Here is a 14,718-nt window from a genome sequence, read left to right on the forward strand (position 1 = left end):
GCTGGGTGATTTCGTTCGTTAATTTCGTAATTCGTTATTAATTCGTTATTTTTTTGATAACGAAGCGATATTGAACCATTCAGGAGCAACTAAAAAACAAAATGAATTTTTTCAATTCGTTTCGTAATTGTTTCGAAATCGATTCGTAATTGATTCAAAATCGTTTCGTTATTATTTCCGCATGTCTGGTGCAAGTTTTAGAGTTGCTGTTTGTTTTCTCAGTGAAAAAAAAAATTATCACACCAACAGTCAACAACAGAGGGAGAGGGAAGCTTCCCATCCCATTTGGAGGTTTTTTTAGCGTATTGCGCGATCGCGCCCGCCATTAACGAATCGATTCGTAATTGTTTCGAAATCGATTCGTAATGGATTCATAATTTACGAAATTTCATAAATATCGAAATTTTTTAAAGGAAAATTTCGGAATTCTTTTAAAAATCGAAACGCAAAAACCCCCTAAAAACGAATCGAGTAGAAACAAATTTTTCCGTGGTTGCCCAGCCCTATCAGCAAATTTGGCGACCACGAAGGGACCCTCGGTGATTCAGACAGTGTCTGATTCAGCCTTACCTGGTCCAGGAATCTCTAGAGAATCCTGTTAGTCAGATATTGCTGTATTCGTTCAAAAGGCAACTCCATGCTTTACTGTGTGTATGTAAAAAATACATCTTTTTTTCTCAACATGGGGAATTACTCAAATCCACAGAAGGGTTAAGTAAGTGATGGGAGTGGCTAAGGAAGCTGTGTCATGCCCATGTGACATAAATGACAAGTTCTACATATTTATTTACAGTTTATTTACAGTATTTATATTCCGCCCTTCTCACTCCGCAGGGGACTGAGGGTGGATTACAGTGTACATATACATGGAACATTCAATGCCATAGACACACAACATATATAGACAGACACACAGAGGCTATTTAACATTCCAGCTTTTTCATGAGGATATTCTGGCCACCAGGGGAGCTGTTGCTTCACCGTCCATTTGTGACACTGATGAAGTACTTCCTCATTCTTTGCAGGCTTGCTGGCGATTTTTATGGCATCGTAAATTAGCCTCCCTGCATAAGCCCTATGAGGAGCGGCTAAAGGAGCTGGGCATGTTTAGCCTGAAGAAGAGAAGGCTGAGAGGGGATATGATAGCCATGTATAAATATGTGAGAGGAAGCCACAGAGAGGAGGGAACAAGCTTGTTTTTTGCTTCCCTGGAGACTAGGACGCAATGGGACAATGGCTTCAAACTACAAGAGAGGAGATTCCATCTGAACATGAGGAAGAACTTCCTGACTGTGAGAGCCGTTCAGCAGTGGAACTCTCTGCCCTGGAGTGTGGTGGAGGCTCCTTCTTTGGAGGCTTTTAAGTAGAGGCTGGATGGCCATTTGTCAGGGGTGATTTGAATGCAATATTCCTGCTTCTTGGCAGGGGGTTGGACTGGATGGCCCATGAGGTCTCTTCCAACTCTTTGATTCTTTGATTCTATGATTCTAAGTGGTACCTAAATTTCCTACTTGACAGATGCAACTTCCTCTTCCTCCCAATTTGGTCCCATCTGCAAACTCGAAAAGCATGCCCTCTAAACCTTCACCCAAGTCTTTATTTAAGAGCCTGAACAGGGACCAGGACCGAACCCCCAAATAGTCACTTCTTTCCAGGATGAGGAGAAGCACCCATTGGATTTGGTCGCTCAACCAATTACAGATCTACCTAAGCGTAGCTTTGCCCAGTTTGCTTGAAAGAAGGTCATGGGGGATTTTGTCAAAGGAGGGCCTTCCTGAAACCAAGATATACTACATCCACAGCATTCCCAGGATCTACCAAGCTTGTAAATCTATCAAAAAAGAGATCACATGAGTGGCATGATTTATTTATTTATTTATTTATTTATTTATTTGCATTATTTCTACCCCACTCATATCAGCCCGAAGGCGACTCAGAGTAGCAATTTGTTTTTGAGAGATCCATACTGACTTTTAGTAATCATTCTACAGGTCTGGATTAATTCGGGGGGGGGGGGGGGGGGGCGTGGCGCAATAGCACTCTGGCAGAGAAGGAGGAACAGAACTACAAATCCCAGGATCCCTTCACATGGGCCTGCAGCAGTTAATGTGGGATCACACTGCGATACCTCTATGGCAAACTGCTATGATATAGATTGACAGAGCAAATATTTGGGGAAGGTGGGGATGCATTGCTTTCTGGCTCCAAACATTGGATTACATTGCCAAATGGCCATCTCTTTCACTTCTGTGGCATTCCAGGAGTTGTAGTTTGACAAGGTCTTTCGCCGTCTCTGTCAAAGAGAGCTGGCACCCCCAGCAAACTACAACTCCCATGGCTCCAGAGCCTTGAGCCAGTGCAAGTGTTGTCAAACTGGATTAATTCTACCATGTAGATGCACTTGATACAAATGAGCCCGAGCGCAGCGGGGAGTCCCACCTTTACATTAGTGTGAGCTGCAGCAGAGAGTTCCGCAGTTCCTGGACCAAGTTTTTGGGGCCAACAGATTGAATGCGCCCCAACAGCTAGCTCAAAGACCAGGAATGCCTACAGTTTCGACTAGCCTTCCCCTTCCCTTTACTTTGTATCTTTCCCCCAATAAAGTACTTGAAACTTGCAACTTTTTCCTTTCTGCCTGCTACTTTTGTAGCCTTTCCTGACTCAAACCAAATAACCTTGCAATAAACCCTCCTTTTGGGCTCCGGAGAGCCACGAGCCCGCGGGGGGCGCCTCCAGGCGCTCCCCGGACCCCGAATCTGCGTTCGGCTGGATCGCGGATACGGAAACCACCATTTCAAACCCCTCTATCAGCGAAAACACCTAAGATGGCGGATCGCTGCCGTTCTAATTTTGTATTCTTCTGCAACTAATCCTAAGACTAACTGCCATCTCCTTTTCCTCGTTTTGGGCTCCTCCACCCGGGGAAAAAATTAGTTTTGTTTTGAGTATTTTATCTTGCAGAGAGACAGCTGATTGTCAGTCTGGCTGGATTCCCCGCTTCTCTACGGCAGTGCTCGCTCCCCATTGATTCCAGCAGCCTGGGGCCCCCGGAGGCTGCCCGAAGGAGCCCAGGAGAGGGGGGCCAAGCATGGGTTCCGGGCCCCGACAGAGAGATACTGTTTTCAAAAGGGCATTGCCCCACATTTCATTGTTGGGGAACCTTTTTCGGACTCTTTTGCCCTCACTGATTGACTTCTTGCCTTGGACTGTTTCCCTGCCACGTCTCTGGACACAAACCTCGGACCGGGTTTGTTTGGAAGAGCAAGCAGCCTCTGCCCGCTCACATCCTCACCAAGAAAACTATGATTCCAACAGGGAATGAAATATTATTTTTATTGTTTCCTTTTAATAAACTTTGCTGGGTTGGGGATGGGGATTCATTTATGAAATATATGAAGAGTATGAAGCATGATGAAATATATAGTAGAAATCTACCATATGAAATGTGCCCTGACCCTCTCCCCCACCTTTCTCCCCCTGAACTTTGCCTCAAAAGGGAATGTGACCTGAGGTTACTGCTAAGAGGAAAATCCCATTTCCTCAAAAGTAAATCCATATTTGCATCTGCATGGCCGCGGTTGATCTTATCTTGAAGCTCGTTTTCAGAGCAGACAATGGGCTGAGAGATAAGTCAACTGAAACTCCGGTAGAAGAATGATTTACTCAATTTTCGGTGTTTGTGCAGCTCCTTTGTTTACAGGGCTCCCCTGTTTGCAGAGTTTAGAGATCCAAATACCATCATCAGCCCCTTTCATATTTCCTCCAGATCTCATCAACTGACCAGGAAGCTCTTTTGTTTCTTCTGTCTGTCACCCCGCTGACAAACAAAGGCTCAGCAATCAGCTGGCGGACGCCTCCAGGGCGTCCCGCCTCCCTTAAGCTGTCAAACTGAGTCCCGCCTCCTGGCTGCTGATTGGACCATCTTCGGAGGCGCTAGGAGGGCTCCGATTGGCCCCCTGGAGGCGGCAGCGCTCGCTGGTTGGTCGAGGGGCGGGACATGCGGCCAAGCATCCTCCCAGCTGCTCCAGAGCCAGCCAATCAGGGCGAAGCCAGCTGACGGAGGGCGGGCGGGAGTTTCAAACTGATTTTCCTTTGTTCTGACTGTATAAAAATGTTGGAAAACCTCTGTGCCGTATGCTTACGGTGAAATTATTCCTTTAACGCATCTGATTGCAGCTGAATCACAATAAACGCTTCGGTCACTGGATACCTCTTCAGCCTCTGGTGAGATTAATTTTTAAAACTCTTGTGGTTTGGATTGGCTTTCGCTGGCTGCTCACCGAGGTTCAGGGACCCCATTAGCGGTCCTTTAGGATCTCCCCCTCCGGGAGAGCCACTCAAAAAGGCTCGATATCACAAAGACTTGGCCCAGGACTTTCCAGGGAGCAAGACGCTGGAAGCCATGCATGGCTAGAAATATCCTGTTTGCTGCATTTGTATTCCTGCTAGAAATGTCAGGACTTTGGAAACATTTTACAGGAGGGACACACAACCTTGTCCTGAGGCCTTTAAGTTGTAGAGCTTAGGTGGCTATCGGTCAGGAAGGCTTGGGTTGTGTCTTCCTGCCTATGAGATTGGACTAGGTGGCCTTTGGAGGTCCCTTCCAATTCTAGTAGAATATAGACGGCCTCGAAATTTGGTGGCATCTCCTTTTGTAAACAGAGACTAGTAGATAGCCATCCGTTGAGAAGGCCTGGGATGGGTTTCCCTGCACGGCTTCATGTGGTTGGACTTGGTGGCCTTTGGAGGCCCCTTCTGAGCCAGATGGAGCCTCCTTCTCCAGAGATCTGGATGACCATCTGTCGGGAGTGCTTTGATTGTTGGGCTGCATGCCCTCTGGAGGCCCCTTGTTCTGTCGTGTGCTGGGCCTGTAAAGAATTTCCTGTAAAATGAGACGTGCAACCTTTGCCCAGTGGGAAGCCAGGGGCCCCCAAAGAGAAGCTCTCAGGGATCTTCCACCACAAATGGTCTTTAGATGGCTCGTGAAGTATAACAAAGTCCTTTATTAATGAACAATCAAACAGAAACTTCTCTTGTCTTCAATGAAGTTAAACAAATACTTCCAGGCTTTTGTGCAACTGGTGGCTTCCTAATCTTGTCCACGAAGGACAGGCAATTGTCTTCAATAACTGTTTCTTTACGTTAAGGAAAATCCCTTTTTAACTTCTCCCAGGCTGACTGTAATCTAAGCCTTACTGATGTGGGCTCCGCTACCGGGTCGATCTGCATCTCGAGCACCGAGTGGACCTACCAGTAAGGCTAATAGATTCTCCAGCTGGAGTTTTGTGGTCTTCCAAACTGTTTGCCCTCTGAAATTCCTCAAGGTTTTAGAGCTGTTTCCCTGGAAATCTTTGGAGATCTTTGGATGCTCTTAAGACTGTTCTCCCCCAGAAAGTCTTAAGGGTTGAAGCTTTTGTACAGGAGAAGCTTGTACACGTCCTCTACATTAGCTTTCCTTGCTGAGACTAACTAAAAATGGCTCCCTTCCCTTCCCAATTGCCCTGAACAAGGGGCGGAACCAAAGCTTAACAATGATGGACAGGTGACTTGCCCTATGACTGCAACCAAAGGAGTCCCTATCTGCAGAGTCCCTGAAACCTTGGACTGCAAGCAAATAAATTTGGAGCTCCTGGTACAGCCGTACCAGAACACCCCTTAAAGGACCTCATGGTGCATTCACACATCAACTGCTGCCTCTGAGGCCAATGAAGCCTCCTTCTTTGGAGATCCGTATGGCCATCTTTAAGGAGGGTTTTCAATGTATCTTCTTGCCTGGCAGAAGGGGTTGGACTGGATGGCCTCTGGGGGTCTCTTCCAACTCTAAGTCTGGGCTTCTTGGGTGGAAGAGGACTGCGACTGGCTGCTTGCTCTGGAGGCCCTGTTCAAACCTTATGATGCATTTATCCCTTCACACACCAGTTGCTCTTCTGAGGCCGGTGGAGCCTCCTTCTCCAGAGGGAAGATGGACCATGGATGGTGGGACTTGCACTATTTAACTCACTTCCTTAGACACTGTGCCCCACGCCAATGACGGATCAGGACCAAACTTGGCACACAGAGGCCCAATGGCCCACTTTACAACCTGGTGAGGTTTAGGGCAGGATGGGCCATGAATGATGGAATTAGTAGTACTTTCTCCCAATTCCCTTCCCACAGAACACTGCAGCCCCTACAAATCACAGACCAGGCCCAAACTTGGCACAGAGAGTACTCATGACCCACTCTACATCCTTGTGCAGTTCTAAGGGGGGATGGACCATGGATTATGGGATTTGGAGTACTTCCACTAACTTACTAAAACCACAGCGACCACCATCCAATGACCAATAAAGGCCAAACTTGGCACACAGAGCCCCCATGACCCACTCTACATCCTGAAGCAGTTCTAAGGGGGATGGACCATGGATGATGGGATCTGCAGTACTTTCACTCACTTACTGAAACCACTGTGACCATCATCCAATGACCAATAAAGGCCAAATTTTGCACACAGAGCCCCCATGACCCACTCTACATCCTGGTACAGTCCTGGGGGGGGGGGGATGGACCATGGATGATGGGATTTGCAGTACTTTCATTCACTTACTGAAACCACTGTGACCACCATCCAATCACCAATAAAGGCCAAACTTGGCACACAGAGCCCCCATGACCCAAAAGTGTATGGCCTTTGGAGGCGCCTTCCAAACCTTATGCGGCATTCATTCATACATAAACGGCTGCCTCTGAGCCTACGGAGCCTCCTTCTTTGGAGATTGGAATGGGTTGGATTGGATGTTCTTTGAAGGCACCTTTCCCACACTACTTGAGAGTCTGGTAAGTCTCCTTCTCTGGAGGTTTTTAAGCAGAAGCTGGACGGCCGTCTGTTGGGATGGCTTTGATTGTGTTCTGTTACGCGCTGGGCCTGTAACAGGTGTACTTTTTCTATAGGACGTATACTTTAAGCCCAATGGGAAGCCAGAGGGGCTTCAAAGAGAGGTTCTCAGGGATTTCTCTGAAGTGATGGTCTTTAGAGTCTTTAATGATACAACATTAACAACAAATCTTCAATGGTTCAAGCAACACTTCAAGGCTTTCTTAGTCTAGTCCTCAATGGACTGGGACCTGACTTTGATTAACTAAACTTTCTCTGTAAGAAAAACCCTTTCTAACCTCTCCCAGGCTGCTTTCTATCTTTGCCTCATCGGTGTGGGACCTACTACCGGTTCCAAATGCGTCTGGGTATCGAGTAGACCTACCAGCCGAGGCTTGAAGATATTTCAGCTGGAGTTCCCTGGGTCTGTAATGCTGTTCTTCCTTCGAGAATTCTTCTAAACTTCAGGGCTGTTTTCCCTCTGATTGCTGTGAGGCTGAGGGGCGGTGAGCTCTCAGCCAGAGCTTTTGTGACCTTTCTCCTGGAATTTCTGCTTCTGTTTCCCCGGATGTTATTTTTCCCTGGATGGTTATTGAGAAAGGAAGCTTTTCTACGGGACGAGCTGGTCTACGTCCTATAGCTTAGCTACCTTGTGTGAGACTGCCCAAAAAAATGGCTCCTTTCCCTCCCAGAGCCCTGAACAAGGGGCGGAACCAAAGCTTAATTATGATGGACAGGAAGCCTGCCCTATGACTGCAAAACAGACAACAGAAAGAAAATGAAGTTGGAGCTCCTGGTACAGCCGTACCAGCACAGATTGTGTGTTCCTGCCTGGCAGAAAGGGGTTGGACTGGATGACCTCTGGAGGCGCCTTCCAAATCTTATGCGGCATTCATTCATTTACACAACTGAGGCCGATGGAGCCTCCTTCTTTGGAGATCTGTATGGCCATCTTTAAGGAGGGCTTTCAGTGGATCTTCTTGCCTGGCAGAAAGGGGTTGGACTGGATGGCATCTGGAGGCCCCTTTCAAATCTTATGACGCATTCATACATAAACCACTACCTCTGAGATCTGAATGGGTTGGACTGGATGTTCTTTGAGGGCTCCTTTCCCACGCTACTTGAGAGTCTGGTAAGTCTCCTTCTCTGGAAGCTGGATGGCCATCTGTTGGGAGGGCTTTGATTGGCAGAAAGGGGTTGGACTGGATGGCCTCTGAAGACTCCTTCCAAATCTTATGCGGCATTCATTCATTTACACAACTGCTGCCTCTGAGGCCGATGGAGCCTCCTTCTTTGGAGATCTGTATGACCATCTAAAGGAGGGCTTTCAGTGTATCTTCTTGCCTAGCAGAAGGAGTTGGACTGGATGTCCTCTGGAGGCCCTGTTCAAACTGTATGATGCATTTATCCATTCGCGCACCAACTGCTCCTCTGAGGCCGGTGAAGCCTCCTTCTTTGGAGATCTGTATGACCATCTTTAAGGAGGGCTTTCAGTGTATTTTCCTGCCTGGCAGAAGGGGTTGGACTGGATGTCCTCTGGGGTCCCTTCCAACTCTAAGTCTGGGCTTCTTGGGTGGAAGAGGCGTGCGACTGGCTGCTTGCTCCCGTGCTCTGGAGGAGCGCCTGCCACCCCTTGCCCCCAAGGGCCTTGCCCGGCCGCTCTCTGGTCAGCTGCCAGGCCAGCGCCCTTCCTGGAGGGTCCCGCTCCTCTCGCTCGGCTGAGCCTTAATCCCTGAGCAATGCCAGCCCGGCCTTCCTCTTGTTTGGGGAAGGAGGGGGGGGGGGGCTTAAGCCAGCCAGGAAGTGGGCAGCCCTCTTGGCCAAGACACTGCCGCCTGGCTCCACATGGAAGGGAGCCCAGAGCAGGAAGGGGCACCCAAAGGGCATCCAGCCCAACCCTCTTCTTGCCAGGAAGGAAGATAGAATCATTATCACATTATTGCCTATGATGATGATGATGATGATGATGATGATGATGATGACTATTAGAGTAGGAAGGAATCCCCAAAGGACATCCAGCCCAACCCTCTTCTGCCAGGCAGGAAGATAGAATCATTATCACATTATCGTCTGTTGTTGTTGTTGTTGTTGTTGTTGTTGTTGTTGTTACTATACTAATAGTAGGAAGGGATCCCCAAAGGGCATCCAGCCCAACCCTCTTCTTGCCAGGCAGGGAGATAGAATCATTATCACATTATTGTCTATGATGATGATGATGATGATGACTATACTCTAGGGTAGGAAGGGATCCCCAAAGGGCATCCAGCCCAACCCTCTTCTTGCCAGGAAGGAAGATAGAATCATTATCACTTTATTGTCTATGATGATGATGATGATGACGACTATACTCTTAGGGCAGGAAGGGATCCCCAAAGGACATCCAGTCCAACCCTCTTCTGCCAGGAAGGAAGATGGAATCATTATCACATTATTGTCTATGATGATGATGATGATGATGATGATGATGATGATGACGACTATACTCTTAGGGTAGGAAGGGATCCCTAAAGGACATCCAGCCCAACCCTCTTCTGCCAGGAAGGAAGATGGAATCATTATCACTTTATTGCCTATGATGATGATGATGATGATGATGATGACGACTATACTCTTAGGGTAGGAAGGGATCCCTAAAGGACATCCAGCCCAACCCTCTTCAGCCAGGCAGGAAGATAGAATCATTATCACATTATTGTGTATTGTTGTTGTTCTTTTTCTTGTTGTTGTTCTTACTATACTCTTATAGTAGAAAGGGATCCCCAAAGGACATCCAGCCCAACCCCCTTCTGGCAATGCAGGAAGACACAATCAAAGCCCTCCTGACAGATGGCCGTCCAGCTTCTGCATCATCATCATCATCATCATCATCATCATTATTTTGTTTATCTCTCCCACAGAAGACTCATGACCTCTAGAGAAGGAGACTCCACCAGACTCTCCAGCATGTTATAACCCAGGAGAGTTGGAAAGGATTCTCCAAAGGACATCCAGCCCAACCCACTTCTGCCAATGCAAGAAGACACCATCAAAGCACTCCCAACAGATGGCCATCCAACCTCTGCTTCAAGACTCTCCAGCATGTTATATCACAGTAGAATGGGAAAGGATCCCCCAAAGGCCATCCAGTCCAACCCCCTTCTGCAAGAAGACACAATGAAATCACTCGCAACAGCCTCTGCTCCAAGACCTCCAAAGCAGGAGACTTCACCAGACTCTCCAGCATGTTACATCCCTGCCGAGTGGGAAAGGGTCCCCTAAAGGACATCCATTCCAACCCCTTTCTGCCAAAGCAAGAAGCCACAATCATAAACCCTCCCAATAGATGACCACCCAGCCTATGCTTAAAAACCTCCAGACTCCACTGGATTTTGAGGATGGATCTGCATTGCCCTATATTGAAGGATCTGATCTCAAATTGTCTGCTTTGAACTTGGAGAGGTAAAGTGGGGTATCATCATCACTATCATCCTCATCCTCATCATCTGGGATATAGAGCAGCGTAGAAGGGGCCCAAAGCAGCCGTCGAAGCGCTCTTTTGCATCAGGAAGTTCATGGCATTCCCTGTGGCTTGACTCCGCGGTGTGACCTCCTTTCAAATATTTGCGCAAGGCTGTCCTGTCCTCTCCTCTCAGCCTCCTTTCCTCCAAAGTAAACAGCCCTTGGCTCCTGAAGCCGTTCCTCTTGCCGCTTGGCTTCCAAACCGTCCATCATTTCGGGGGCCTGTCTCTGGGCGCCTTCCAGCTTCTCCATGCTGCCATGCTTGAATGGCTTTGCCCAGAAACTGGACACAGGGCTCTTATTACTCCAGGTGAGGAGCTCTGACCAAAGCAGAAGAGATCCCAGAGCAAGAAATGGCTTTTACATGGATCGCTGTCTCTTGTAGCCTATAGGGCTCGATGACCCTCAATAGGATCCCATAGAAAGAAATTGTTTTCACCTGGATAACTGTCTCTTGTATCCCATGGAGTTCGATGCCCAACAATAGGATCCCATGGAAAGAAATGGTTTCCACCTGGATAACTGCCTCTTGTACTCTATGGTGCAATTCTCTACTCTTAAATGGATGGTCACTCATGCATTCCCCTCTCTGTGATGAGGTCGTAGGACTCTCCTCAGTGTAGACACTACGATCCTATGGATGCAGCCCTCCATCACATTGGCCTTTTGAGCTGCTGCATCACACTGTGGACTCATGCCAATGGCTTTCATTTCACACGGACTGTTTTCAAGGCAATGAAATGGCAGGGAGAAAATTGGAGGAAAAGAGACAAAAGAGAGTCCCTGAGGTCTGTAAAAGCACGGTTTATTCTCAGTTGGCGCCAACTGGATATGGACCCTGCTGGTATTCCAGGAAACAGGGTGATGTTCAAAAGAATTGCCTTGGTTTATCTACCCTTTAAAATAATATGCATGCATCATACAAGCATCACAATGTGCGTCACAAAATTCCACTTTTACATTGACTCCAATAGCATATTTTAACTTCAACACCTTTAACCTTCCATTAAGCATCTTTATCTAAAGAGCTACTCATTAAGGGGACCATCCTGTACCCCATAACACCAGGATGTCTACTGAGAGCAAGAACTTCCATCCATCTTAAGATAAGTTCCTCCTGAAGAAGCCTCTTGATAGCAAGGCTCATGAATCTTACGATAAGCCCTGCTTGGTACGGGTCATGATATTTGCCAGATGCCTTAGACCAGTGGTTCTCAGCCTGGGATCCCCAGATGTTGTTGGCCTACAACTCCCAGAAATCCCAGCCAGTTCACCAGCTGTTAGGATTTCTGCGAGTTGAAGGCCAAAAACACCTGGGGACCCCAGTTTGAGAGCTACTGTCTTAGACATTCCTTTCCACAGACCCTGGCCTCCCTGAGGCATCTAATTTCTAAAAGAAGAGAATATTTTCCCAAGTGAAGTGAAGTTCATGCATACATCCATATCCCTTTGTGATTTCATATATATTTTCTAATTCCTATTTCTAATATGGTTACATCCAATATATGATCAAGGGTCTGGAGAACAAGCCCTATGAGGAGCGGCTTAGGGAACTGGGCATGTTTAGCCTGAAGAAGAGAAGGCTGAGAGAAGACATGATGAGAGCCATGTATAAATATGTGAGAGGAAGCCACAGGAAGGCGGAGGGAGCAAGCTTGTTTTCTGCTTCCTTGGAGACTCGGACGCAATGGAACAATGGCTTCAAACTACAAGAGAGGAGATTCCATCTGAACATTAGGAAGAACTTCCTGACTGTGAGAGCCATTCAGCAGTGGAACTCTCTGCCCCGGAGTGTGGTGGAGGCTCCTTCTTTGGAAGCTTTGAAGCAGAGGCTGGATGGCCATCTGTCAGGGGTGATTTGAATGCAATATTCCTGCTTCTTGACAGAATGGGGTTGGACTGGATGGCCCATGAGGTCTCTTCCAACTCTTTGATTCTATGATTCTATATATTTTCTAATATATGTATTATGGGTTTCCATCATGCCTTCATCAGCAGGTGCCACTCATCCTCTACACCAGGCAGGGGGAAACTTGGGTCCTCCCGATAGGCTGTTAGGAATTGTGGGAGTTGAAGTCCAAAACACCGGGAGGGAGGGCCCAAGTTTGCCCCTGCCTGTTCTTCACAATATAGTTCTGAGATCTGAGAACTTTCCTCTCTGTAAGGGAAAGCATTCGGTGTCCCTTTGAAACAACAGCCCTGCAATATAGGCCAATGTTCCATGCCTTTTTCACCAGGAAGGAACTGCAGTCTGCAATCACTTAGGAAGGAAGGCTGTGATAACTGCAAGTCAACATGGATTCCTCAAAAAGTCATGTCAGGCTAATTTTATCTCTTTTTAAATAAGATTTACAAGTTGGGTAGATGCGGGGAATGCTATGGATGTAGTATATCTTGATTTTGGGAAGGCCTTCCTTTAACAGAGTCCTTCATGAACTTCTTGCAAGCAAACTAGTCCAATGTAGGCTAGGCAATACTTCTATTAGGTGGATCTGGCATTGGTTAAGCGACCGAACCCAAAGGGTGCTTCTCCCCAATGGTTCCTCCTCTTCATCCAGGAAAGAAGTGATGAGTAGAGTGTCATCAAGAGGATTTGGTCCTGGGTCCAGTTTTGTCCAATATCATGGCTTGGATGAAGGTTGAGAGGTCATGCTGATCAAGTTTGCAGATGGGACCTGTAGAGATGTGTTTATTATAAAGTGTTATTTATAATGTGTTTAAACTGTATTTATAATGTTTATTATAAAGTGTTATTTATAATGTGTTTAAAACTGTATTTGTGGTTTACAATTGTTGCCATGGCCTAGCTGTGAGGGATAGGTTGCCATGGTGACAAGACAAGGCAGCAGAGGAGGTGGGCGGAGCTAAAGGAGTAAAAGGTTTGAAAGTGGCAGTTAAGCTCCAGTCCGGTGGAGGAGACCCGGAGAAGAGCAGAGCCAGTTAAGGGCTCTGGGAAATAGCAGAGTCAAGAAAGGACTCTGGGGAAAGTAGTTTAGTCCGGTGGAAGAGACCCGGGGAAGAGGAGAGCCAATTAGGGCTCTGTTGTGAAGCTGTGAGAATTCAGTAGTTCCTAGAATTTGTGAATATTTCTTCAGCAAGAGAGCTGAAGGTGTTACCTTGTTAGATTGCTTAGGTTAAAAGAATCTAACAGAGGGGGTCTTCAGGATTGCCAGTAAGGAAAGACTGGTGATCAGTGGTTTGTTCCGAGTATAGGGCAAACAGTGTGGACATTCACAATAGGGAACTCTGAAGTAGTATAAGCACTTCACTAAAGAAGAAGTTTGTAGAATTGTATCATCAGAAGCATGTATCTCAAACCAGCCATTTTGTAACATCAAGCCTTGTGCCAAGTTCAAATTCTCAAAAACTGCAACAATTACGTTCTGTTAACAATAAATCTTGTTCTCTTTGTATTTCAAACCTGCTTCCTTCATTGCTTTTATGCTTGGTGCATTCCACACTACCAAACTCACCTCACAACACAACTAAAGATAAACAGAGACATAATCCAGCGTCTCTAAACATATTGGTGGCAGCTTAATTGATATTTAAAGGAAGGTTCCTCACAGAATATTGGTAGCATTAAAGAAGATTAATACTTCCTCACATAATTTTTGGTGGCATTCTAGTGAGATTAGCGCTGCTTCTTTACATTTCTGTTGACAAGCGGTGGGATTAACGCTTCTTTACAGGACCAAATTGGAAGGAAGAGATAATATTCCAGAGGACAGGATCAGGATGCAAAAACAGCCTCAACTGATGAGAGAGCTGATGGCCCAAACTAACACACTGCATCTCAACAAGGGTGCAGAACTGGAGCTCAGGTGGTTGCATGTGATCCATGGGCTGTATGTAAGATGCTACACTGAGGCAGAAAAACGAAATGCAAAGATGCAGGACGGGTGATGCCGGGCTCCACAACAAAGTTGCATGTGAGAAATATATGGGAGTCTTCACAGAGAACAAGCTGAACCCGAGCCAAGAGTGTGATGCAGCAGCTCAAAAGGCCAATGGGATTCTGGGATGCATCCAAAGAAGTTGAGTGTTTCAACTTCTTTGGATGCAGCCCAGTGCCTTTCTATTCTGCTTTGGTCAGACCTCTTCACCTGGAACCACACTGTGTCCAATTCTGGACCCTTGGGTTCAAGGGAGAGATTGACCCTAAGATGGAAGGGGCCCAGAGGAAGAGGATCAATGTCTGGAGACCATGAATGATCCCTTTGAGGAGCACCTTAAAGACCTGCCTCTGTTTAGCTTGCAGAAGAGAAGGTGGTGAGGAGACATGAGAAGAGCCATGGATAAGCGTGTCACAAGGAAGAGGGAAGGGGCTTCCTTCTTCTGCCCTAGGACTCATTGAGTTCAAATCC

The sequence above is a fragment of the Anolis sagrei genome, chromosome 5 (assembly GCF_037176765.1).
Source record: "Anolis sagrei isolate rAnoSag1 chromosome 5, rAnoSag1.mat, whole genome shotgun sequence".
In the NCBI taxonomy this organism is placed as follows: Eukaryota; Metazoa; Chordata; class Lepidosauria; order Squamata; family Dactyloidae; genus Anolis; species Anolis sagrei.